Genomic DNA, 18,716 nt, shown 5'->3' on the forward strand with positions numbered 1-18,716 from the left:
TCTGAGAACTGCTTGTATAGTGGCAATAGCTCCAACCGAGAGTCAGGAGACTTCTTTTGGAGTCTCAGCTTTCCCGTGGACTGTGTGTGTTATCCTACCCTAGGGTAACTCAATCCCTCTAGGATATATCTTGGAGGGGAAGGAATTATACTTGGTCTGAGATTCTTGTTCTCTTCATTCTAAGATTCTGTTCACCTCTACCATTTTGTGGAATTCTTAAAACTGAATCTCGTGAATTAGAAGCTGTTCATGAAACTTTAATCAGATGAACTGAAAAGAAATGTTTAGGCTTATATTCATTTGAGCCATATTTGTTTCCTTTCTTTCAACTAGCTCATTAGTTACCCATCACAATAACTAAATTCTTGCATCTCATGAGTTCTCACTTGGCTTTTTCAAAGCTGAACCTTGGAATGAGCTTCAGGCATTTCACTCAGTCTTTTGCCCTTTCATAGCTCCGCGTTTTCTTGGTGATTCCAGCGCTCATCGTCTGCCAGGTCCACTCTGAGCTGTGGCCACGCTGCATTCCTTTTATATTGTTGATAAGAACCTTCTCCTTTTTCCTATAAAGAAAGTGACTTATTTTCTCAGGACTCTGAATTGGCAGAAGTTAATGCAAGTTTTAAAACTATATTTAGTAGGGAAAGAGAAAAACATTTGATTGTCTTGAGCAACAATTAAATTTTGTGCCCTCAGTCACCTTGATGTTGGGTAGGATATTTTTCCATTGTAAATCTGGGCCTAATTTTAGTTTCAAGATGATTTCAGAATATTATTTTAAATGTGTCTCAGTGTTCTTGCTACCATCTCATAAATAATAATGATGAGTGCCCATATCCTTTAACAACGTTGTTTTTACTCTTTTTCTTTTCAGTGGTATTACAAATTTGCTATTTGCTAAGCTTTTCTGAAAATGTTACTGGCAGATCTTACTCACTGAGGTCATGTGACCAGAATAAAGTCCATCCAGTATATAGCCCACATATATGTGCTTATCCTAAAAAATGTGTAGGAGTATAGTACTAACATATTAATTCTCATATGTTCTCCTCTTTTTTTCCTTGACATTTTCATTTAGAAGTAGGAAATTATGCAAGTATTTTAATACTGAGCCACTGATACCCTCGGTTTGATTAATATTTGAGATTATTTAATTAACCAGATACTTACTACTTAGTATGTGCAAAGCAGCAGTTGACATCACAAGCAAACAAGTATGTATATTGCAAGATACCTACCATTAAGCTTACAACAGTTATTTATCCTAAATTACACAGTAGTCGGTAGAAAAAATAAAGAGTATACGAGCAGAAAAATTAAAAGAGTATAATGTCATGGAGCTCAAGAGAAGGGAGAGGTTCTATTCAAGGAGGTTGTAGTGAAAGATATCCAGTCTACTAGAGAGGACAAATAGGAAAGAATGTTTAAAAAGCTGTTGGAATTGATGATTAAAGTCACTGAATGTTACTGAATACAGATTCCTTGAAATTAGATAAGCCAAATTTCTTTCAAGGAAGTTGAGGATGAAGGAAATCATACAATCCAAGTTTTGTATGAAGCCAATATTAAAGGATTATTTTAAGATGCAAAAAATCTGAGCATGTTTTTAAAGGAAGGGGAAGTAGGGAAAGAAATTGAAGGCAAAACAAAACAAAAAAAAACAACCAAGGGCTTATGGAGCAAAATCCATATCAAAGTTATAGGTAGACAGATGTTTTGGGAAAACTTTGGGTATCCTCTGAGATGAGGAAAAGATTGCTAGATGTAGGATGAAAAGGAGAGTTCTAATGGAGTTCAGACATCATGCCCTCTTCTTTTGCTATAAAACATGACTTGAGGGCGCCTGGGTGGCTCAGTGGTTAAGCCGCTACCTTCGGCTCAGGTCATGATCTCAGGGTTCTGGAATCAAGTCCCGAATCGGGCTCTCTGCTCAGCAGGGAGCTTCCTCCTCTCTCTCTCTCTCTCTCTCTGCTTGCCTCTCTGCCTACTTGTGATTTCTCTCTGTCAAATAAATAAAATAAAATAAAAATCTTTTAAAAAAAAAAAAACATGACTTGATCATCTGGGAGAAAGGAAGATGGCTCAGAGTAGGGCTGAAGGACAGTAGTGCGTGTGTGACAAAGCCACTTTAGGAATTGAGTAAGTGAGCCAACTAGTTGAGGCTAGAAATCATAAAACAGCAAATTAGAAAGCAAGGTTATGTAATTCTCTTGGCAGTCCAAGAGTAGATCAGAAAAAGCAGATGGTTGGCTTGATCCACATTCAGGGATTGGCAGGGGACATGGGGTGGAAGGAATTAGGAGTGTAAGTAAGAAAATGGTTGAAACACCTGACCTCAAAAACCAAACTGGACAAAGAAAAGATTAGAAATAGTAATAATAAAAGCAGCTAGGAGCTAACAGATTAGATGACAGGAGAGGTCAAAAAGACTAGAAAGGGAAGAAGTTAGCAGAGGAAGTTCAAAGAGAGGGAGCTATGGAAGGCTTGGAGACCAGGCACAGTATGAAATCTCTGAGGTAGAGCCATCATGAGTCATAACATGATCTGGGATGAGGCCATGGGACTGTGTAGCTGCAGTGTATATGTCAAGTAATTTACAAGGTGGTATGTCGGGGGTTAGGGTGCATCTGGCTCGCTCACTCAGTTAAGTGGTTGACTCTGGATTTCAGCTAGGTCACAATTTCAGGGTCATGGAATTGAGCCCACATGGGGCTCTGCACTCGGCGTGGAGTCTGCTTGTTCCTCTCTCTGCTCCACTCCCCACCCCCCACAACTCTGTCTCTCACCCTCTCTACCTCTAAAATAAATAAATAAAATACAATCTTTAAAAAAAAAAATTAAAGGTAATGGGTTGGATGACTATGCCATCTAGACAATGAAGGTAACCCAGAATAAGACTCAGAAGAATAGAAATACCCCTAATCCTGTGCCCAAATACTTAACCACTGTGAGAGTATAACATGAAGGTCAGCAAAAGGCAGAGTTGGGGTTGGAGAGAGAGTAGTGTTCCAGGAGGATGTGAATTTCAGAGGAGGACCACAAGAAAGCTAGTCTGAAACCCCTGGGAGAGCCTGAGAAATGTCAGCTCCATTTCCTGGCCTTGAAATAGGAATTACCTTCACTTGAAGGGAAGTGTGTGTCCTGGAGGAAGTTGGATTTCCACTATAGCAAAGAGGTCAAAAGATTGTTAAGGACAGGTTAATAATATAAGAAAGTTTATTAGCAATAGGATGGTATTTTAGAAGATAAAGTGGGATTATTAGGAGAATAAGCAAACTACGTTGCATAGAAAAAGAGAGCAGATAAAAGAAAAAGTGACGAGACAGACTTACGTGATGAAGGGACAAGGCATTAAGGACACAAGAGTTGGGGCACCTGGGTGGCTCAGTGGGTTAAAGCCTCTGCTTTCGGCTCAGGTCATGAACCCAGGGTTCTGAGTTCGAGCCCTGCATCCGGTTTTCTGCTCAGCAAGGAGCCTGCTTCCCCTCCTCTCTCTCTGCCTGCCTCTCTGCCTACTTGTGATCTCTGTCAAATAGAGAAATAAAATCTTAAAAAAAATAAAAAAGAAGGACACAAGATTTGTAGGGAGGTGAGAGAAGAAATGTGAATGCAATTATAATGCTAATTTTTGTCTGAATACTGTTTGTCATAAATGAAGCAAAAGAAATTGAGAGAGAAGGGATGTTAAAACAAAAGCATTGGGCGCCTGGGTGGCTCAGTGGGTTAAGCCGCTGCCTTCGGCTCAGGTCATGATCTCAGGGTCCTGGGATCAAGGCCCACATCGGGCTCTCTGCTCAGCGGGGAGCCTGCTTCCCTCTCTCTCTCTCTCTGTCTGCCTCTCTGTCTACTTGTGATCTCTCTCTGTCAAATAAATAAATAAAATCTTAAAAAAAAAAAAAAAAACAACAACAAAAAAGCATTAATTATGCCTGAATATTGTTTAGGAGAGATGAAGCAAAATGGAGATGATCTAGGTGTGATATCTAATATTAGCATAACGTCTCTTTTAAAGTTTGTTTTCAGGTTTAAAAGGTTTGTTCTGGGGAAAAACATCTAGGTATCTTCTCCAACCCCAACTTTTTCCAAGTATTTATTATTGAATGCCTGATCTATGATGAGCATAATTCAATTCCAGTCCACCCCATTATCCCAGCCTGCCCGCTCTATTGCAGACTCCATGCCCAGCACACAGCCCAGTGTAGGGCTCACTCTCATAACCCTGAGATCATGACCTGAACTAAAATCAGAAGTCACTTAACCTACTGAACCACTCAGGCGCCCTGAATATTTTCCTTTTAAAATGAAGTTTTATACCATTACATTCATTCCCCACTTTCTCTCTACCACAAACCCTTGGTCTCTGGATTTTCCTATTCTGGACATTTTATATAAATGGATTCATATAATATTTCACCTATTATGTCTGGTGTCTTTCACTAAGCATAATGTTTTCAAGGCTCAAGCATGTTGTAGCACATATCAGAACTTTATTCTTTTTATGACTAAATAGTGTTCTATTATATGGATATATTACATTTTTTGTTTATTCAGTTATGTAATGGATAGACATTTGGCTTGTTTCCACTTTTCAGCTATTACGAATAATGCTGCTATAAACACTGAAGTACAAGCTTTCGTATGGACATACATTTTCATTTGTCTTGATTGTATGTTTAGGAGTAGAATTGCTGGGTTGTACAGAAACTAACTTTTTGGGAAACTACCAAACTGTTTTCCAAAGTAGGTGCACCATTTTATGTTCCCACTAGCAGTATATGAGGGTTCCAGTTTCCCTACCTTCTCACCAACACTTGTTGTTTTCAAGTTTTTTCCTTATAGCCATCCTAGTGACTGTGAAGCAGTACGTCATTTTGGTTTTTATTTGCATTTCCCTATAACCAGCATTGAACATATTTGCATGTGCTGATTCCCCTTTTGTATATCATCTTTGAAGAGATGTCCTTTAAATTATTTTTCCAATTTTTAGTTGAGTGGTCTTTTTATTGTTGCTTATAAATTTTCTTTATATATTCTGGATACTAGACCCTTGTGAGTAAATGCTTTGCAAATTTTTTTCTATTTATGGGTTATCTTTTTATTTACTTGATAATGTCCTTTGAGTCACAAAGGTTTTTAATTTTGATGAAGTCTAACATATCTTTTTCTTTGGTTGCTTACGCTTTAGGTGCCGTATCTAAGAACCCAGCGTATTTATAAATAGCAAGTCTTCTCATTCTCAAAAATGTCCAGATAGACAACAATTTATATGGACAATCTACAAATAACAATCTCAAGGATAGGTCATTAGAAGCACCTATGCAGGTGGGTAAGTGAATGCTGACTTATTTTATCCTTAGCTCAACATAGCCAGGGCTATCATTTGGCTTCTCCCTAAAGAAAATCTGCCAAAAGTTGTAGTTGCCATTTTGTATACCTACTCAACAAATTTATGTTGAGCACTTACTATGTGTCAGGTACTTATTCAAAAGGGGGGAAATAGCACCAGGAAATTGCAAAGAAAAAACTTTTAAAAATGCTTTTCTTGGGGCGCCTGGGTGGCTCAGTGGTTAAGCCGCTGCCTTCGGCTCAGGTCATGATCCCAGGGTCCTAGGATCGAGCCCCGCATCGGGCTCTCTGCTCAGCAGGGAGCCTGCTTCCTCCTCTCTCTCTCTGCCTGCCTCTCTGCCTACTTACGATCTCTGTCTGTCAAATAAATAAATAAAATCTTTAAAAAAAAATGCTTTTCTTTTTCTCTTTCTTTCTTTTTTGTAAAAGCAAGATAAACAATTACAAATATCAAAAAAGATAAAAAGACCTATAATCTCATTGTTCAAATATAATAATTTTATTTTTATTTATTCCCTTATAATCTTCGTTCATAACCACACACATATTTTAACACAGTCCAGGTATAAAAGGATTTATATTTTGCTATTGCTTTTTTGTGGCTTAATATTTTATTTTAAATATATAAGAAACTGTTTTTTTGGTTTTTTTTTAAGTTTTGATCTCAAGGAGTGTAAGGAAGAGGAAGCAGACAAAGGGAGAAAATGTGTAAGTCAATAAGATGAGCAAGTATGGTCTATAAATGGATTTGTGTTCTGGTCTGTGAATGCCTGTAGGTTGGCAAATTGAGTTCAAGAGTATATAATTCTATTCCGTATTATTAACATTTTTCTTTTTCTTCCTGATCTATGACTCTAGCTCCACTGATTACCATAATCATATTATACAGCTTTTTAAAAAAAAATTTTTATTTATTTATTTGACAGAGAGAGAGACACAGCGAGAGAGGGAACACAAGCAGGGAAGTAGCAGAGAGAGAGGGAGAAGCAGGCTTCTTGCCGAGCGGGGATCCGGATATGGGGCTTGATCCCAGGACCACAGGATCATGACTGAGTCCAAGTCAGGCGCTTAACGACTGAGCCACCCAGATGCCCCATACAGTTAATTTAATTTGAGTTATTGTTCATACTAGCCAGATAAATATTTGCATCTATAATATTCTCTCTTATAAGTTTGTAGCTAAGCAAGAAGTTTGACATATAAACTAATTTTTATTAGAATTTATTCCAAGAATAACATGTCCCAAAGAAGCTAGTAATAGGCTTATATATACACATTACACTTTCATAAGTATGTCATATAATATTGTATATAGTTTCTCCTCACATGTGATAATTCAGTAGGAATTCTATTAATCAACCAGGTAGAGTTTTGTCCTTTAACTGGGGAAGTTCAATTTCTTGAATTAGACAAATAATCTTAGCTTATGAATTTTACAACAAATTTTATGGGTCTTAATATTACCATGTTATCTTGTATGATTATTGTTTCAATATATTTCATTTTTTAGTAGATAATTATCCATCTTCAGTTTTTACATTCAAATGTCAGATGAATAAGGCTTTGGTGGGATGCCTTATATGCTATTTATAAAGAACAAAATATCCTTAAATGAAAGCACTAAATTATTCTCTTAAGTTACCTGTCTACAGGTAAATAACTTACTTTCTAAAGAGCTTGCAGCTACAGTTGACAGCTTGTGTAATACATTAGGTAGGGTATATGTTATGGTGAGTGCTGTGAATTGGGTAAAACTAATGAATCACAGCCCTGTACCTCTGAAACAAATAATACATTGTATGTTAATTTAAAAAATATTTAGTAACACTTTAGTCCTAGTTCTTGCTTGACCTATCCTGTTCCTCGGGTTTTGGCTCATGTTTAGAACAAAGCTGCTAATGACTTTAAATTTTATTCCTTCACCTTGACAGATTAACTCCATGATTAATTTGGCTTATGATGGTGCTTCCTGTGGTTCCCATCAGGAACTTTCTGGCAGGAAAAAATTGACAAGCTGACCAAGGACTCTCATCTAAATCCTCTCAGCCCCATTTTTATTGATTCCCCACAGACACCTCCTCTCCTCTTCCTGGAATCTGCTATGGATCCCACTATCCAGAATCTTCTTTCCCTGGCTATTGAAGCTTTGTTGCTGCCTAGTCCTCCACCTTACCATGGAAACCTTCCTGTCCCGCTGCTCAATCTTTCAGGGTCACATCCTCCCTGTCTTCCAAGGTGAAACTATATTAAAGGAATAAGCCAGGAGATCTCCAGGATTTTCTCTCCCACCCAAGTAAGAGCATCTTAACATCAGCCTCCTGAAGTCTCTTGCTTTATCTTATGAAAACCAGAAGAATGAGTCTAATCATGAGATTTTAAAGCCAGAAATTAATTGAAAAGGGTTATCATTGTAAACTAGAGTCATTTTAGGTCCTCTTCACTCCTTGCCAATTACACCTACCTGTAAGTAGGAGAGAGCAGTTTTTTCCTCTCTCTTCAGGTCCAGGTAACATTTAGCTAGCAGTACTATAACCAGGAACTGATGTTTAGATGTCTATATGTAATTAAATGACTATGAATATGAATTTGATAAGCCGTATGCATATCACTTTACTTAGACATGTAAGTAACAGTTGAAAGAAAATCAAATGAGTGAAAATGATTGTTATATGGAGGTGGTAGGATTATGTTTTTGTTTCCTTGCATTTTAAAAAGCTGTATTTTCAAGCAATGTGAATAATACTTTAAAATAAACATTAGTACATATATATAAAAGAAAAACTTTTAAAAGTACTGTTCTGTTTAGCATATTTTATATAGTTCTGAATATATATAGTACTATGATAATATGAAAAAGATATCAGACGAGGATTCAGAAGGCCTAGTCTTTTTTTTTTTTAATATAATTTTTTATTTTTTATAAACATATATTTTTATCCCCAGGGGTACAGGTCTGTGAATCACCAGGTTTACACACTTCACAGCACTCACCAAAACACATACCCTTCCCAATGTCCATAATACCACCCCCTTCTCCCAAACCCCCTCCCCCCAGCAACCCTCAGTTTGTTTTGTGAGATTAAGAGTCACTTATGGTTTGTCTCCCTCCCAATCCCATCTTCTTTCATTTATTCTTCTCGTACCCACTTAAGCCCCCATGCTGCATCACCACTTCCTCATATCAGGGAGATCATATGATAGTTGTCTTTCTCCGCTTGACTTATTTCGCTAAGCATGATATGCTCTAGTTCCATCCATGTTGTCGCAAATGGCAAGATTTCATTTCTTTTGATGGCTGCATAGTATTCCATTGTGTATATATACCACATCTTCTTGATCCATTCATTTGTTGATGGACATCTAGGTTCTTTCCATAGTTTGGCTATTGTGGACATTGCTGCTATAAACATTCGAGTACACATGCCCCTTTGGATCACTACGTTTGTATCTTTAGGGTAAATACCCAATAGTGCAATTGCTGGGTTGTAGGGCAGTTCTATTTTCAACATTTTGAGGAACCTCCATGCTGTTTTCCAGAGAGGTTGCACCAGCTTGCATTCCCACCAACAGTGTAGGAGGGTTCCTAGAAGGCCTAGTCTTAAATCTTACTTCTGGAATCTTGTTCCAAACATGGACAAATCACCTAGCTGTTCTGAACTTTGGTTTCTATTTCTTCCAAATAATAGCTACTCTATTTACTTTGAAGGTGTTTTTATAAGAATAACAGTAGAATATTTGAATTTTTAAAATTGGAAGAGATCTTAGAAACCTAATATGCATGCTCATTTTCCAGAGGAGAGAACTGAAGCCCAAAGAGATTAAAAAGCTGACTTATAAAATATATGGCAGCAACTCTGGAACAAAACTGTAAAGTTTGTGCACATGTAAAACACAGTATTTCTTAATCTGATTGGAGAAAAATGAATTGGAAGGGACTTTAGGTGTCTTAGTCAAGTATGAACATAATTGCAATTGTTTCTTGCATAAAGTATTAAATGCACAGATGCAAATCTACATTTGCTCAATATTTCTGCTTAGAAACACTAGCCCTGAGTTTAAGTGCTTCTTTCAAGGTTAGATGGTCTACTATTACTTACTTGCCATCATAGATCAAGACCTATGCTATGTTGTAAGTATCACTTCTTGGCTGAATATTTATAGTAGTAGTTTACCAACTGTAGAAAATCCTACCCATGGCTCAAAAGTTCTTATTAGAAATTTAGTGCTAGGGGTGCCTGGGTGGCTAAGCTGGTTGGGCTGCCGACTCTTGATTTCAGCTCAGATGATGTTCTCAGAGAGGTGAGATCAAACTCAATGTCAGCTCTGAGCTTAGTGTGGAGTCTGCTCAAGAACTCTCATTCTCCCTTTCCTTCTGCCCCTCCCCCCAGCGCACATACATTCTCTCTTTCATTCTCTCTCTCTCTTTAAAATAAATAAATCTTTGGGCACCTGGATGGCTCAGTCTGTTAAGGTTCTGCCTTCAGCTCAGGTCATGATCCCAAGGTCCTGGGATAGACCCTGTTCAGCAGGAGCCTGCTTCTCTCTCTCCTCCACTGCTTGTGCTCTCCCTCTCGCTATCTCTCTCTCACACACACAAATAAACAAAAATAAATAAATAAATATTAAACAAAAAAAGAAATCTAGTGCTAAAAGCTATCACAGAAGGACGCCTAGATAGCTCAGTTGGTTAGATGGCCAACTCTTGATTTCAGCTCAAGTCATGATCTCAGGGCCCTGGGATCAAGCCCTGCATTGGGCTTCAGGCTCAGTGGGGAGTTTGCTTGGGATTCTCTCTGTTTCTCCCTCTGCCCCTTCCTCTCCCCCACCTCATGTGCTCTCTCTCGCTCTCTCTCTCTAAAAATAAATAAATCTTTTTTTTTTTTTTAAACTGTCACAGATTACAGCATAGTCAGCAGTACATTGACAAATAATGCTTGGTAGACCAAAACGTAGAAAGCTGTATCACAAAAGGTGAGCAGATCTTTTGTTGGACTGGGGTATCAATGTGATTTCAGGCTTTAGATCATATTGAAATCGACAGGGTGGAAGCTGTGCCCAACCCATGTGTTTTGTGACATGAGCTTGCTACATGTATGCTCCAGTTTCCTTGATGGTTTCATCAACACTGAGCAACCTGTTAAGACTGAGTGGATCACTAATAACAAACTTCTAGAGCTGTATTTCCCAAAGTCTGCTCTGAAGGGAAGACTAATTCTCAAAGATATGAGTATGCATTCTTTTAAAAAAGAGATTATATTCCATTGCCAAATAAGCTTGGGAGATACCACATAAAATGCAGCCTATTCTTATCCATGATGACTCTCTAGAAGATGGCTATATTAACATATAGTCTTTGTGAAATTTATTTAAGAATTCCTATTTAAAAGAACACCTATTAACCTCTTAAGGATTACAATCAAGAACAGGACCCTATAGTTCTATGGGAGAGCTGGAGTCCCATTGTTTAGATAATACTGTTCTACCATCATTGAATTTTATAATCTCAGCAGTAGAGGCAATCTTAAAAAGTAATCTATCATCGTCAGTTTCCCAAATGTATGCTGCTTGGAACCTAGAGTCATTATATGAGATGTGTTTAAACAATAAATTAAAGCAAGATATCACATAGCCAGTCAAATGGGTAACTACTGGTTTACTTTGAAATTTTTACATACATCATTGAATACCAACAATTCTAAGAATGCTTCATTTATTGGTAGGGAAGTTGTTCCTTTATAAAAAGCCAAGGAGAGGTAGTATAATGCATTCTACTGCTGAGTATTAAAAAAATAGAAAATATATACAGTTCTTCCTTCCTTCAACAAATACCAGATGGGAGGCTTCTGTGTGCCAAACAGAACACCAACTGAGTTAACAAGCTGGAATAAGTTGGGACAGAAAAATAAGGCAAGTGCCTGACAATGCTAGCTATTATTTGACAATGGGCAACTTGCTAGTCATTTCCATTACATCTTAAATCTTGTGCTACACCTCAGAGAGGGAGTCGTTATTCTCATTTTAAAGTCAGGAAACTGAGCTTCAAAGATACGAAGTGGTGTTCCCTAGGTTATACCTACTAAGTGGGGGAATTAGGATTTGAACACAAGTAACCTAATTCCAAAGCTGTGTTCTTTCTTCTAATTATAATTAGCAGATAATTATTATTATGCTAATTATAATATCATGACTCAAAATCCCAATACGGGACTGAACAAAGTAAAATACAAGTTGAGGGACGCCTGGGTGGCTCAGTTGGTTAAGCAGCTGCCTTTGGCTCAGGTCATGATCCCAGGGTCCTGGGATCGAGTCCCACATCAGGCTCCTTGCTCAGCAGGGAGCCTGCTTCTCCCTCTGCCTCTGCTTGCCTCTTTGTCTGCCTGTGCTCGCTCTCTCTCCCTCTGTTTCTGGCAAATAAATAAATAAAATCTTTAAAAAATAAATTAATTAATTAATTAAATAAAATACAAGTTGAAAGGTGGAACACATTTCTGTTTGGTTAAAACTAAACTGGTTGTTTTTCAGGGTTCTATCTTTGTTTTCTTTCTTTTCCTCTTTCATTGTGTCAGCTGTCAGCTCCATATGGAAAAGTTCTGAACTAGATCTCTGGTTCTGACCCACATTTCTCCCTGGATGCTCTACTCAAATGTGACATGTTTACTATTAAAAGTGTTATTTACCCCTCCAAACTGACTCCTCCTTCTTATTTAATTCTCTTAGTCATTTAAGCTCAAAGTTTGGAGTCATTTTTGAAGCTTCTGTAAAACTAGTAGTTGGACTCAATGGTATATAATATCCCTTCCAGCTCTAAAAATTCTAGTGTTGTTATTTTTGTTCTTTTTAAAGATTTTATTCATTTAACAGAGAGAGACAGCCAGAGAGGGAACGCAAGCAGGGGAAGTGGGAGAGGGAGAAGCAGGCTCCTCATGGAGCAGGGAGCCTGATTCAGGACTTGATCCCAGGACCCCAGGATCATGACAGGAACAGAAAGTGGACACTTAAGGACTGAGCCATTCAGGCGCCCTCCAGAGTTTTTTTTAGTATCTAATACAATACGTACATCCTACTCATTCACTCTTATGCATCCTTCAAAGCCCATTTTATTTATTTACTTATCTTTAAAACTTTATTTATTTTTATTTTTTATTTCTTAAAAGATTTTATTTGTGGATTTATTTATTTATTTTTATTTAATTTATTTATTTGAGAGAGGGAGAGCATGAACAGGGGGAGGAGTGGAGGGAGAGGGAGAAGCCAACTCCCCGCTGAGTGTGGAGCTCAGTCCAAGGACCCCCAAGATCATGACCTGAGCCTAAGTCAGACACTTAACTGACCCATGTAGGTGCCCTTTTTATTTAACTTTCTTTTTTTTTTTAAGATTTTTATTTCTTTATTTGACAGAGATCACAAGTAGGCAGAGAGGCAGGCAGAGAGAGAGGGGGAAGCGGGCTCCCTGCTCAGCCCGATGTGGGCCTCAATCCCAGGACCCCAGCCGAAAGCAGAGGCCTTAACCCACTGAGCCACTCAGGTGCCCCCTTTTTTTAACTTTTTAAAAAGATTTTATTTATTCATTTATTTTGAGAGACAGAGCGAGAGGGAGAGAGTGGAGGGTGAAAGGGAGAGGGAGAGACAGAATCCCAAGCACACTCCACATGGAGCTTGGAGCCCAACATGGGGTTCAGTCTCTGGACCCTGAGACCCTGGCTTGAGCTGAAGTCAAGAGTTAGACACCTAACCACCTGAGCCACCCAGGCACCCCCAAAGTCTACATTTTAAATGTCATCTTTTTCTTTAAACCCTTCATGAACCTCCCAGTAGAACTTCATAGTAATTTCTCTCTCCTTCAGATTTATAATAGTTTAGTACCTTTCTCAATGTGTATGTCTGTGTATGTGTCTGTCTGTGTTTGTGTGTGTGTCTATATATATCAAGTGGAGTAAAGAGGATGCCTAGGGGAATGCTTGACAAGAGATGGAGCGTGAGCAGAGTGATGAGGGCTTATGGACTGGGCACTGGCACAAGGTTTGGGAGCAGGGCTAAGAAAAGAAGAAAGTTGGAAGGGTGGTTTGTCACGGTTAATTTTGGAGTTTCAGAACCGTAGTGGGCAAACGCAGCATCCTCCAAAGGGAGAGATGGGTGATTTCTTAAATATAGAGGAGGTATTCAAACAAATATCTCAAGGATAATAAGATCCCGGTTTCTCTCTGTAGGTGAAAGGAGTTACAAATACGGGCAAAAATTAGAATAAACTGTGTGATGCTAGATTGGAGATAATACGGTGAAATATGGTTTTTCAATATATATTGTTGGATAAAGAAATATAGTTGTAAATGTGATATATATATATATATATAGTTATCTATATAGATGCACTGTAGGAATGTATAAATATTCCCTAGCCGCATCTACTGAGAGCCTGAGGAGCAGGATACCCCAATAGCACTGAGCACTCCTAGTTCTTCTAAATACCATTCTCCACTAAAAGAACCAGGGCTCCTGGATAAATGGCTGCATCTAGGTTTGGGACAAGAAGATCTTAGAACATCTTACACTGCCAGAAAATAAGGGAGTGCTCAAACAATGATGGTGGTGTGTCAGAAGGGCACAGAATAGTGAAATATTAGTGTAGACTATGGATAGTGGGTATATGGCATATAAAACTGTTTCAAATTTTCTGTATTTTAAAAGTGTTTTATAAAAGATACTGCAAAAGAATTTAAAACACACAAAGACACAGAAGCCAGTATGAATGGGGCTCCCCCAGACCAAACTTGGGATAATTTTAATGTCAAAATAAACAATGATAGAAATAGATTATGACCCATTTAATAGGAAACTCTGAATTCATATATATAAACAAATAAATTAAAATTTTGATGAGAAAATACTTAATTTCAAAGACCCTCCCCCCACAAAATACTTATTAATTACAAAGGGGAAATAAGTAACTTTATAGTGCAGAAGCCTGGTAGATACTACTTTATTAAAACAAACAATAATGAGACTAATTAAAATGTGCCACTTGATAGGATGCAATTTTTTTTCCATATTTTATGTATTAATAAATAAATGTCAGAGAAAGAACACAAGCTGGGGAAACTGCAGGCAGAAGGACGCTGCTGAGCAAGGAGCCTAATGGGGGACTCAATACCAGGACCCTGGGATCATGACCTGGACCAAAGGCATATGCTTAACCAACTGAGCCACCCTGGCATATGATAGAATGCCACTGTTCCCAAACTCAAACTTCTCCATGTACCTGATGCACAGTAAGCCAACATCTTGGACATGAGTTTTGAAGCTAGCTAAGAGAGCTTTACTGGGGGAAGGGCAGCCCAAGGAGAAGGCAAGGAATTATTCTAAAGATTGCTGTGACCTGTTAAGCCTAGAGACAGCTTATATATGTTTGAGGAAGGAGGTGAATACATGAGAGAAGGGTGAGGGGTTTCTTGACACCTTGAAGGGAGGGAAGCTTGAAACAACCTGGAGGTGTGCATTCTTCTGGATAATGAGGCATGCTTTGGGACCTGGTAGGATCAGGTATGTCAGATAATTTCAAGACTAATGTTATAAGTGAGACCCCATTAGGTTTCTAAAATCAGTGGGTAAACTGGGAGTAGGAGTAGGAAAAACCAAAGTTAATGATTGCTAAGAGGTGCATAAAACAGGGGCACCTGGGTGGCTCAGTCATTAAGCATCTGCCTTCCACTCAGGTCATGATCCCCTGGGATCAAGTCCCACATCAGGCTCCCTTCCTGGCTGGAAGCCTGCTTCTCCCTCTTCCATTCCATCTGCTTGTGTTCCCTCTCTCACTGTCTCTCTCTGTCAATTAAATAAATAAATGAAATCTTAAAAAAAAAAAAAAAAAGAGGAGCATAAAACATAAGGAACAAAACCATATGTGCAGCTAAGATAATAATGCAACTAATACAACTCTGCTTTTGCTTTCGAAACAGTTTGAGAAACCAAGCATCTGGCCTCAGAATTAGAACACAGCATTATTTCTGTGACAGTCCTGTCATAGACACTTAGCCTGATTCTAATCATAAATATACATCAGACGGATGGAAAGTGAAAGCCATTCTACAAAATAATTGGCCGGGAATCTTCAAAAGTGTCAAGGATATGAAAGTAAAGGTAAGACTGAGGAAGTGTTCCAGACTGAAAGTAACTAAAGATACATGACAAGTAAACACAATGCTTGATTCTTTTTTTTTTTTTAATTTTTAAAGATTTTATTTATTTATTTGACAGAGAGATCACAAGCAGGCAGAGAGACAGGCAGAGAGAGAGTGGGGGAAGCAGGCTCCCTGCTGAGCAGAGAGCCCCATGCGGGACTCCACCCCAGGACCCTGGGATCATGACCTGAGCTGAAGGCAGGGGCTTAACCCACTGAGCCACCCAGGTGCCCACAATGCTTGATTCTAAACTGAATAATTTTTTTCCATAAAAAACATTACTGGGACAATTGGCTAAATGTAATGTATCATGTAAATGTTTTAATTTTGGTAGATGGTGATTACATAGATGAGGGTGATTATTAGTAAGACACGCTGAAGTATTTAGGAATAATAGGGCATCATGTCGGCAACTTGAATAGCAAATGGTTCAGGAAAAATGTTCGTTGTCCTATAGTTGCAACATTATTGTAACCTTGAGACTGTTTCAAAATAAACACTGAAAATTATATTCAGAACGCTGAGTATACTGGAAAAACGCACTTGACTTGGAGCCAAGTGGCTGTGAATCCCAATTCCACCACTGACTCTGTGTGTGACCCTGAGTAAGGCGCTTTGTCAGGCCCCAGCGTCTCAGCTCAAAGACCAGAAGTAGCTCCACAAAGCTCTCTAGGGTCTCTTCCCTGTTTAACGTAACACCATCCACACCCACAGCACTCCCTGCCTAAATTTCTTCAGACTCCGTGCGTCTTGGCCTTCAGATGCTCCAGTGCAGCCCCTAAGGATTCTGGCTGGCGATGACAACAGACAAAAATAGTTGTGGCCAAGATCTACCTACTGCATAGCCACCGCCCCCGCCTCAATTAACTTGGGCAGCACTCTCCCCCATCGCTCTTTCGGCGGTGGAGCAATTACGCCTGCCAGAGTGGGTGCTCGATGGCTCGGCGGCCGGCTGAGGAGGCCTAGAATCGGCGGCGCGGCGCTGGGCGCGCTCCCAATCGTTGGCTCCCGCCGCGCTCGCGGCCTCCGAGCTTTCCGGCTCCGCCTCTCGCGCGCCCCTCCCGCCGCACTGTCTCGCAGTCGCCGCCGCCGGCGAGTCTCGGCGCTGCCCTGCTGTTTTGTGGAGCCGGTAACGTGGCAGGACTGGGAAGGGCACTGAACCGGTGGGGACCCCAGAAGGTGAGCAGTCTGGGATCCTGGGAGTGGAGACACTGCGGGCGCGAGGGGGGCGGTGCCCGAGCTGCCTGTCCACTGGGAGGGACATCACACCCGGGCCTGCACGGTGAGTTGGGCGGCTTGGGGGTCCCCAGGGTGGTCGCGGCTGCGGAGTGGTGGAGGAAGCGGGGAACCTGAGTGCGGGAATGCGTGGAGGGATGAGGTGTCGTGCTGAAGGGGTCAGAACTCGCCGAGGAGGAACTGGACTGGTGCTCGGGGACGGCCGAATGGCCAGTGCGGTCAGTCTTCCTGTCCCCCGGCTCCGGGAAAGTCTGGTTTTACCGGAGCACAACAGGTAGGCGTGAACTCTGCCCGCCGGCGGGAGCCCGGCAGTCCTGGCCTGTGGAGAAAGGTTGGAAGGTCGGAACCCGACTGGCCAGACCCGCCCAAGTGGCGCCCATTGCGCCCCAGGTCCGTCGGGAGCGTGGCTCCAACCCGGGCTTCGGGCGAGGCTCTCTGAGCGCCCGCACCTCACCCTCAAGGCGGGTTTCCAGAAGCGCTCTGGAAAAAGGAGTGGATACTGCCTTATACGTGAGGACTCATTTCCAGTTCTCTCCGAGAAAAAAAAGCCTTTGCCGGAGTAGTATTTGATTAGTGTGAGGAAACATTTCTTCTTGCTGTACTCTCGGCCAGCGAAGCGTCATTTCGAGTGATTATCAAGTGTTTAGGAACTTTATAAAGTGCTTTATGGTACTTACTGGTCACGTAATGTATACCTCTGGCAAGTTAAGATGATATTTATAACTGTCAAGTCAGATAATAGAAGCCAGATGATTGGAGCTCCTTCCTTAAGGATCGTAATTATACATTATTTTTATGTGCGTTTATTTATTCAAATATTCAGCACCATTTGTGTGTAGGCTTTGCCGTCTGAAGGAACTTGGAGCCTAGAGGAGATGCTGAAAGGGCGGTGGAGGGGGGGAGAATGTACCCACAAGTATTGTTAACTTTTGGAGAAAGTAATCTAGTGAGATAAAGGGTAAGAAAAGCAGAAGTCCCCTTAGAGTTGAGCATTAGATGGATGGGGAGAGAAGAATTTATCTTGTTTCATTTCCACATGTTTTAAAAATCGTGTCTTTAATAAAGTCGTTTTAGATCAACAGTGAAGCTGAGAGTTGTCTTACATTTTAATACCATCGATTTTTTTTCCTTAATGGGTAAGCAGACAGGGTTTATAACATAAGAATAGTGACAATTAAAAAAGTATTGGACGTTTGATTTGTCTTAGAATGCAGTTATTTTAGAATGAGAGCTGTAATGTAAGAAAAGATTCCTAACAGGAGACCTGAATTTAAGTACTTTTTTTTTTAAAGATTTTATTTATGATAGACAGGGATCACAAGTAGGCAGAGAGGCAGGCAGAGAGAGAGGAGGAAGCAGGTTCCCTGCTGAGCAGAGAGCCAGATGCGGGGCTTGATCCTAGGACCCTGGGATCATGACCTGAGCCAAAGGTAGAGGCTTTAACCCACGGAGCCACCCAGATGCCCCTAAGTACTTTTGTTTTTAAGCAATGCATCTGTCTTCCATCCAGGTTTCCTTCAGAAAGGGGATTGAGGCCATTTATAACTTGTTTTTTTTAGCCTTTCTTAATTATCTTATGAACAGAATAAAGGTTAAACTGAATTTGTTTAGGCCCCTTACTATTCTAAAATTCTTTTGTTCTAAATCCTGGATAACTAGTTTAATGACCTCTGCATTTCAAAAAGAAAAGAAAAGAAAAAAGCCTTTTTTTGGAGCTTGTATACTGTATCACTAATCTTAAAACTCTGGTATGGTTCTAATTGCACTAAATAAAATGTTTTGTATGTCTGCTTCTTCAGTAACTTAGTTATACTTATTGCCTGGATAATGCTTTTCTGTGGGTAAATATGTAGCTTCTGTTTATATCCTTCTGTGTTTGTATATGATATCTGTATGATGAATATATACATGTTTTTGTGTATATACCCAAAATATACCTCATTTATTTAGTACATTTTT

The 18,716-nt window shown here is 39.8% G+C and overlaps 1 protein-coding gene across 21 annotated transcripts in view; it reads left to right on the plus strand.

Moving 5' to 3' along the window:
* Window positions 1–16,490: 16,490 nt before the first annotated feature.
* The window catches only part of HEATR5A (HEAT repeat containing 5A), a 113,169-nt gene continuing 110,943 nt past the window's right edge, over window positions 16,491–18,716 (plus strand). For 7 of the 21 annotated variants that reach the window (XM_082737907.1, XM_082737896.1, XM_082737897.1 and 4 more), the window contains exon 1: window positions 16,491–16,700. The gene's annotated coding sequence lies outside the window, so the exon portion shown is untranslated. The remainder of the gene's footprint in view (window positions 16,701–18,716) is intronic. The other 14 variants (XM_082737908.1, XM_082737913.1, XM_082737895.1 and 11 more) reach the window with 6 other exon arrangements.

Source organism: Mustela nivalis (assembly GCF_964662115.1).
Source record: "Mustela nivalis genome assembly, chromosome: 6".
Lineage (NCBI taxonomy): Eukaryota > Metazoa > Chordata > Mammalia > Carnivora > Mustelidae > Mustela > Mustela nivalis.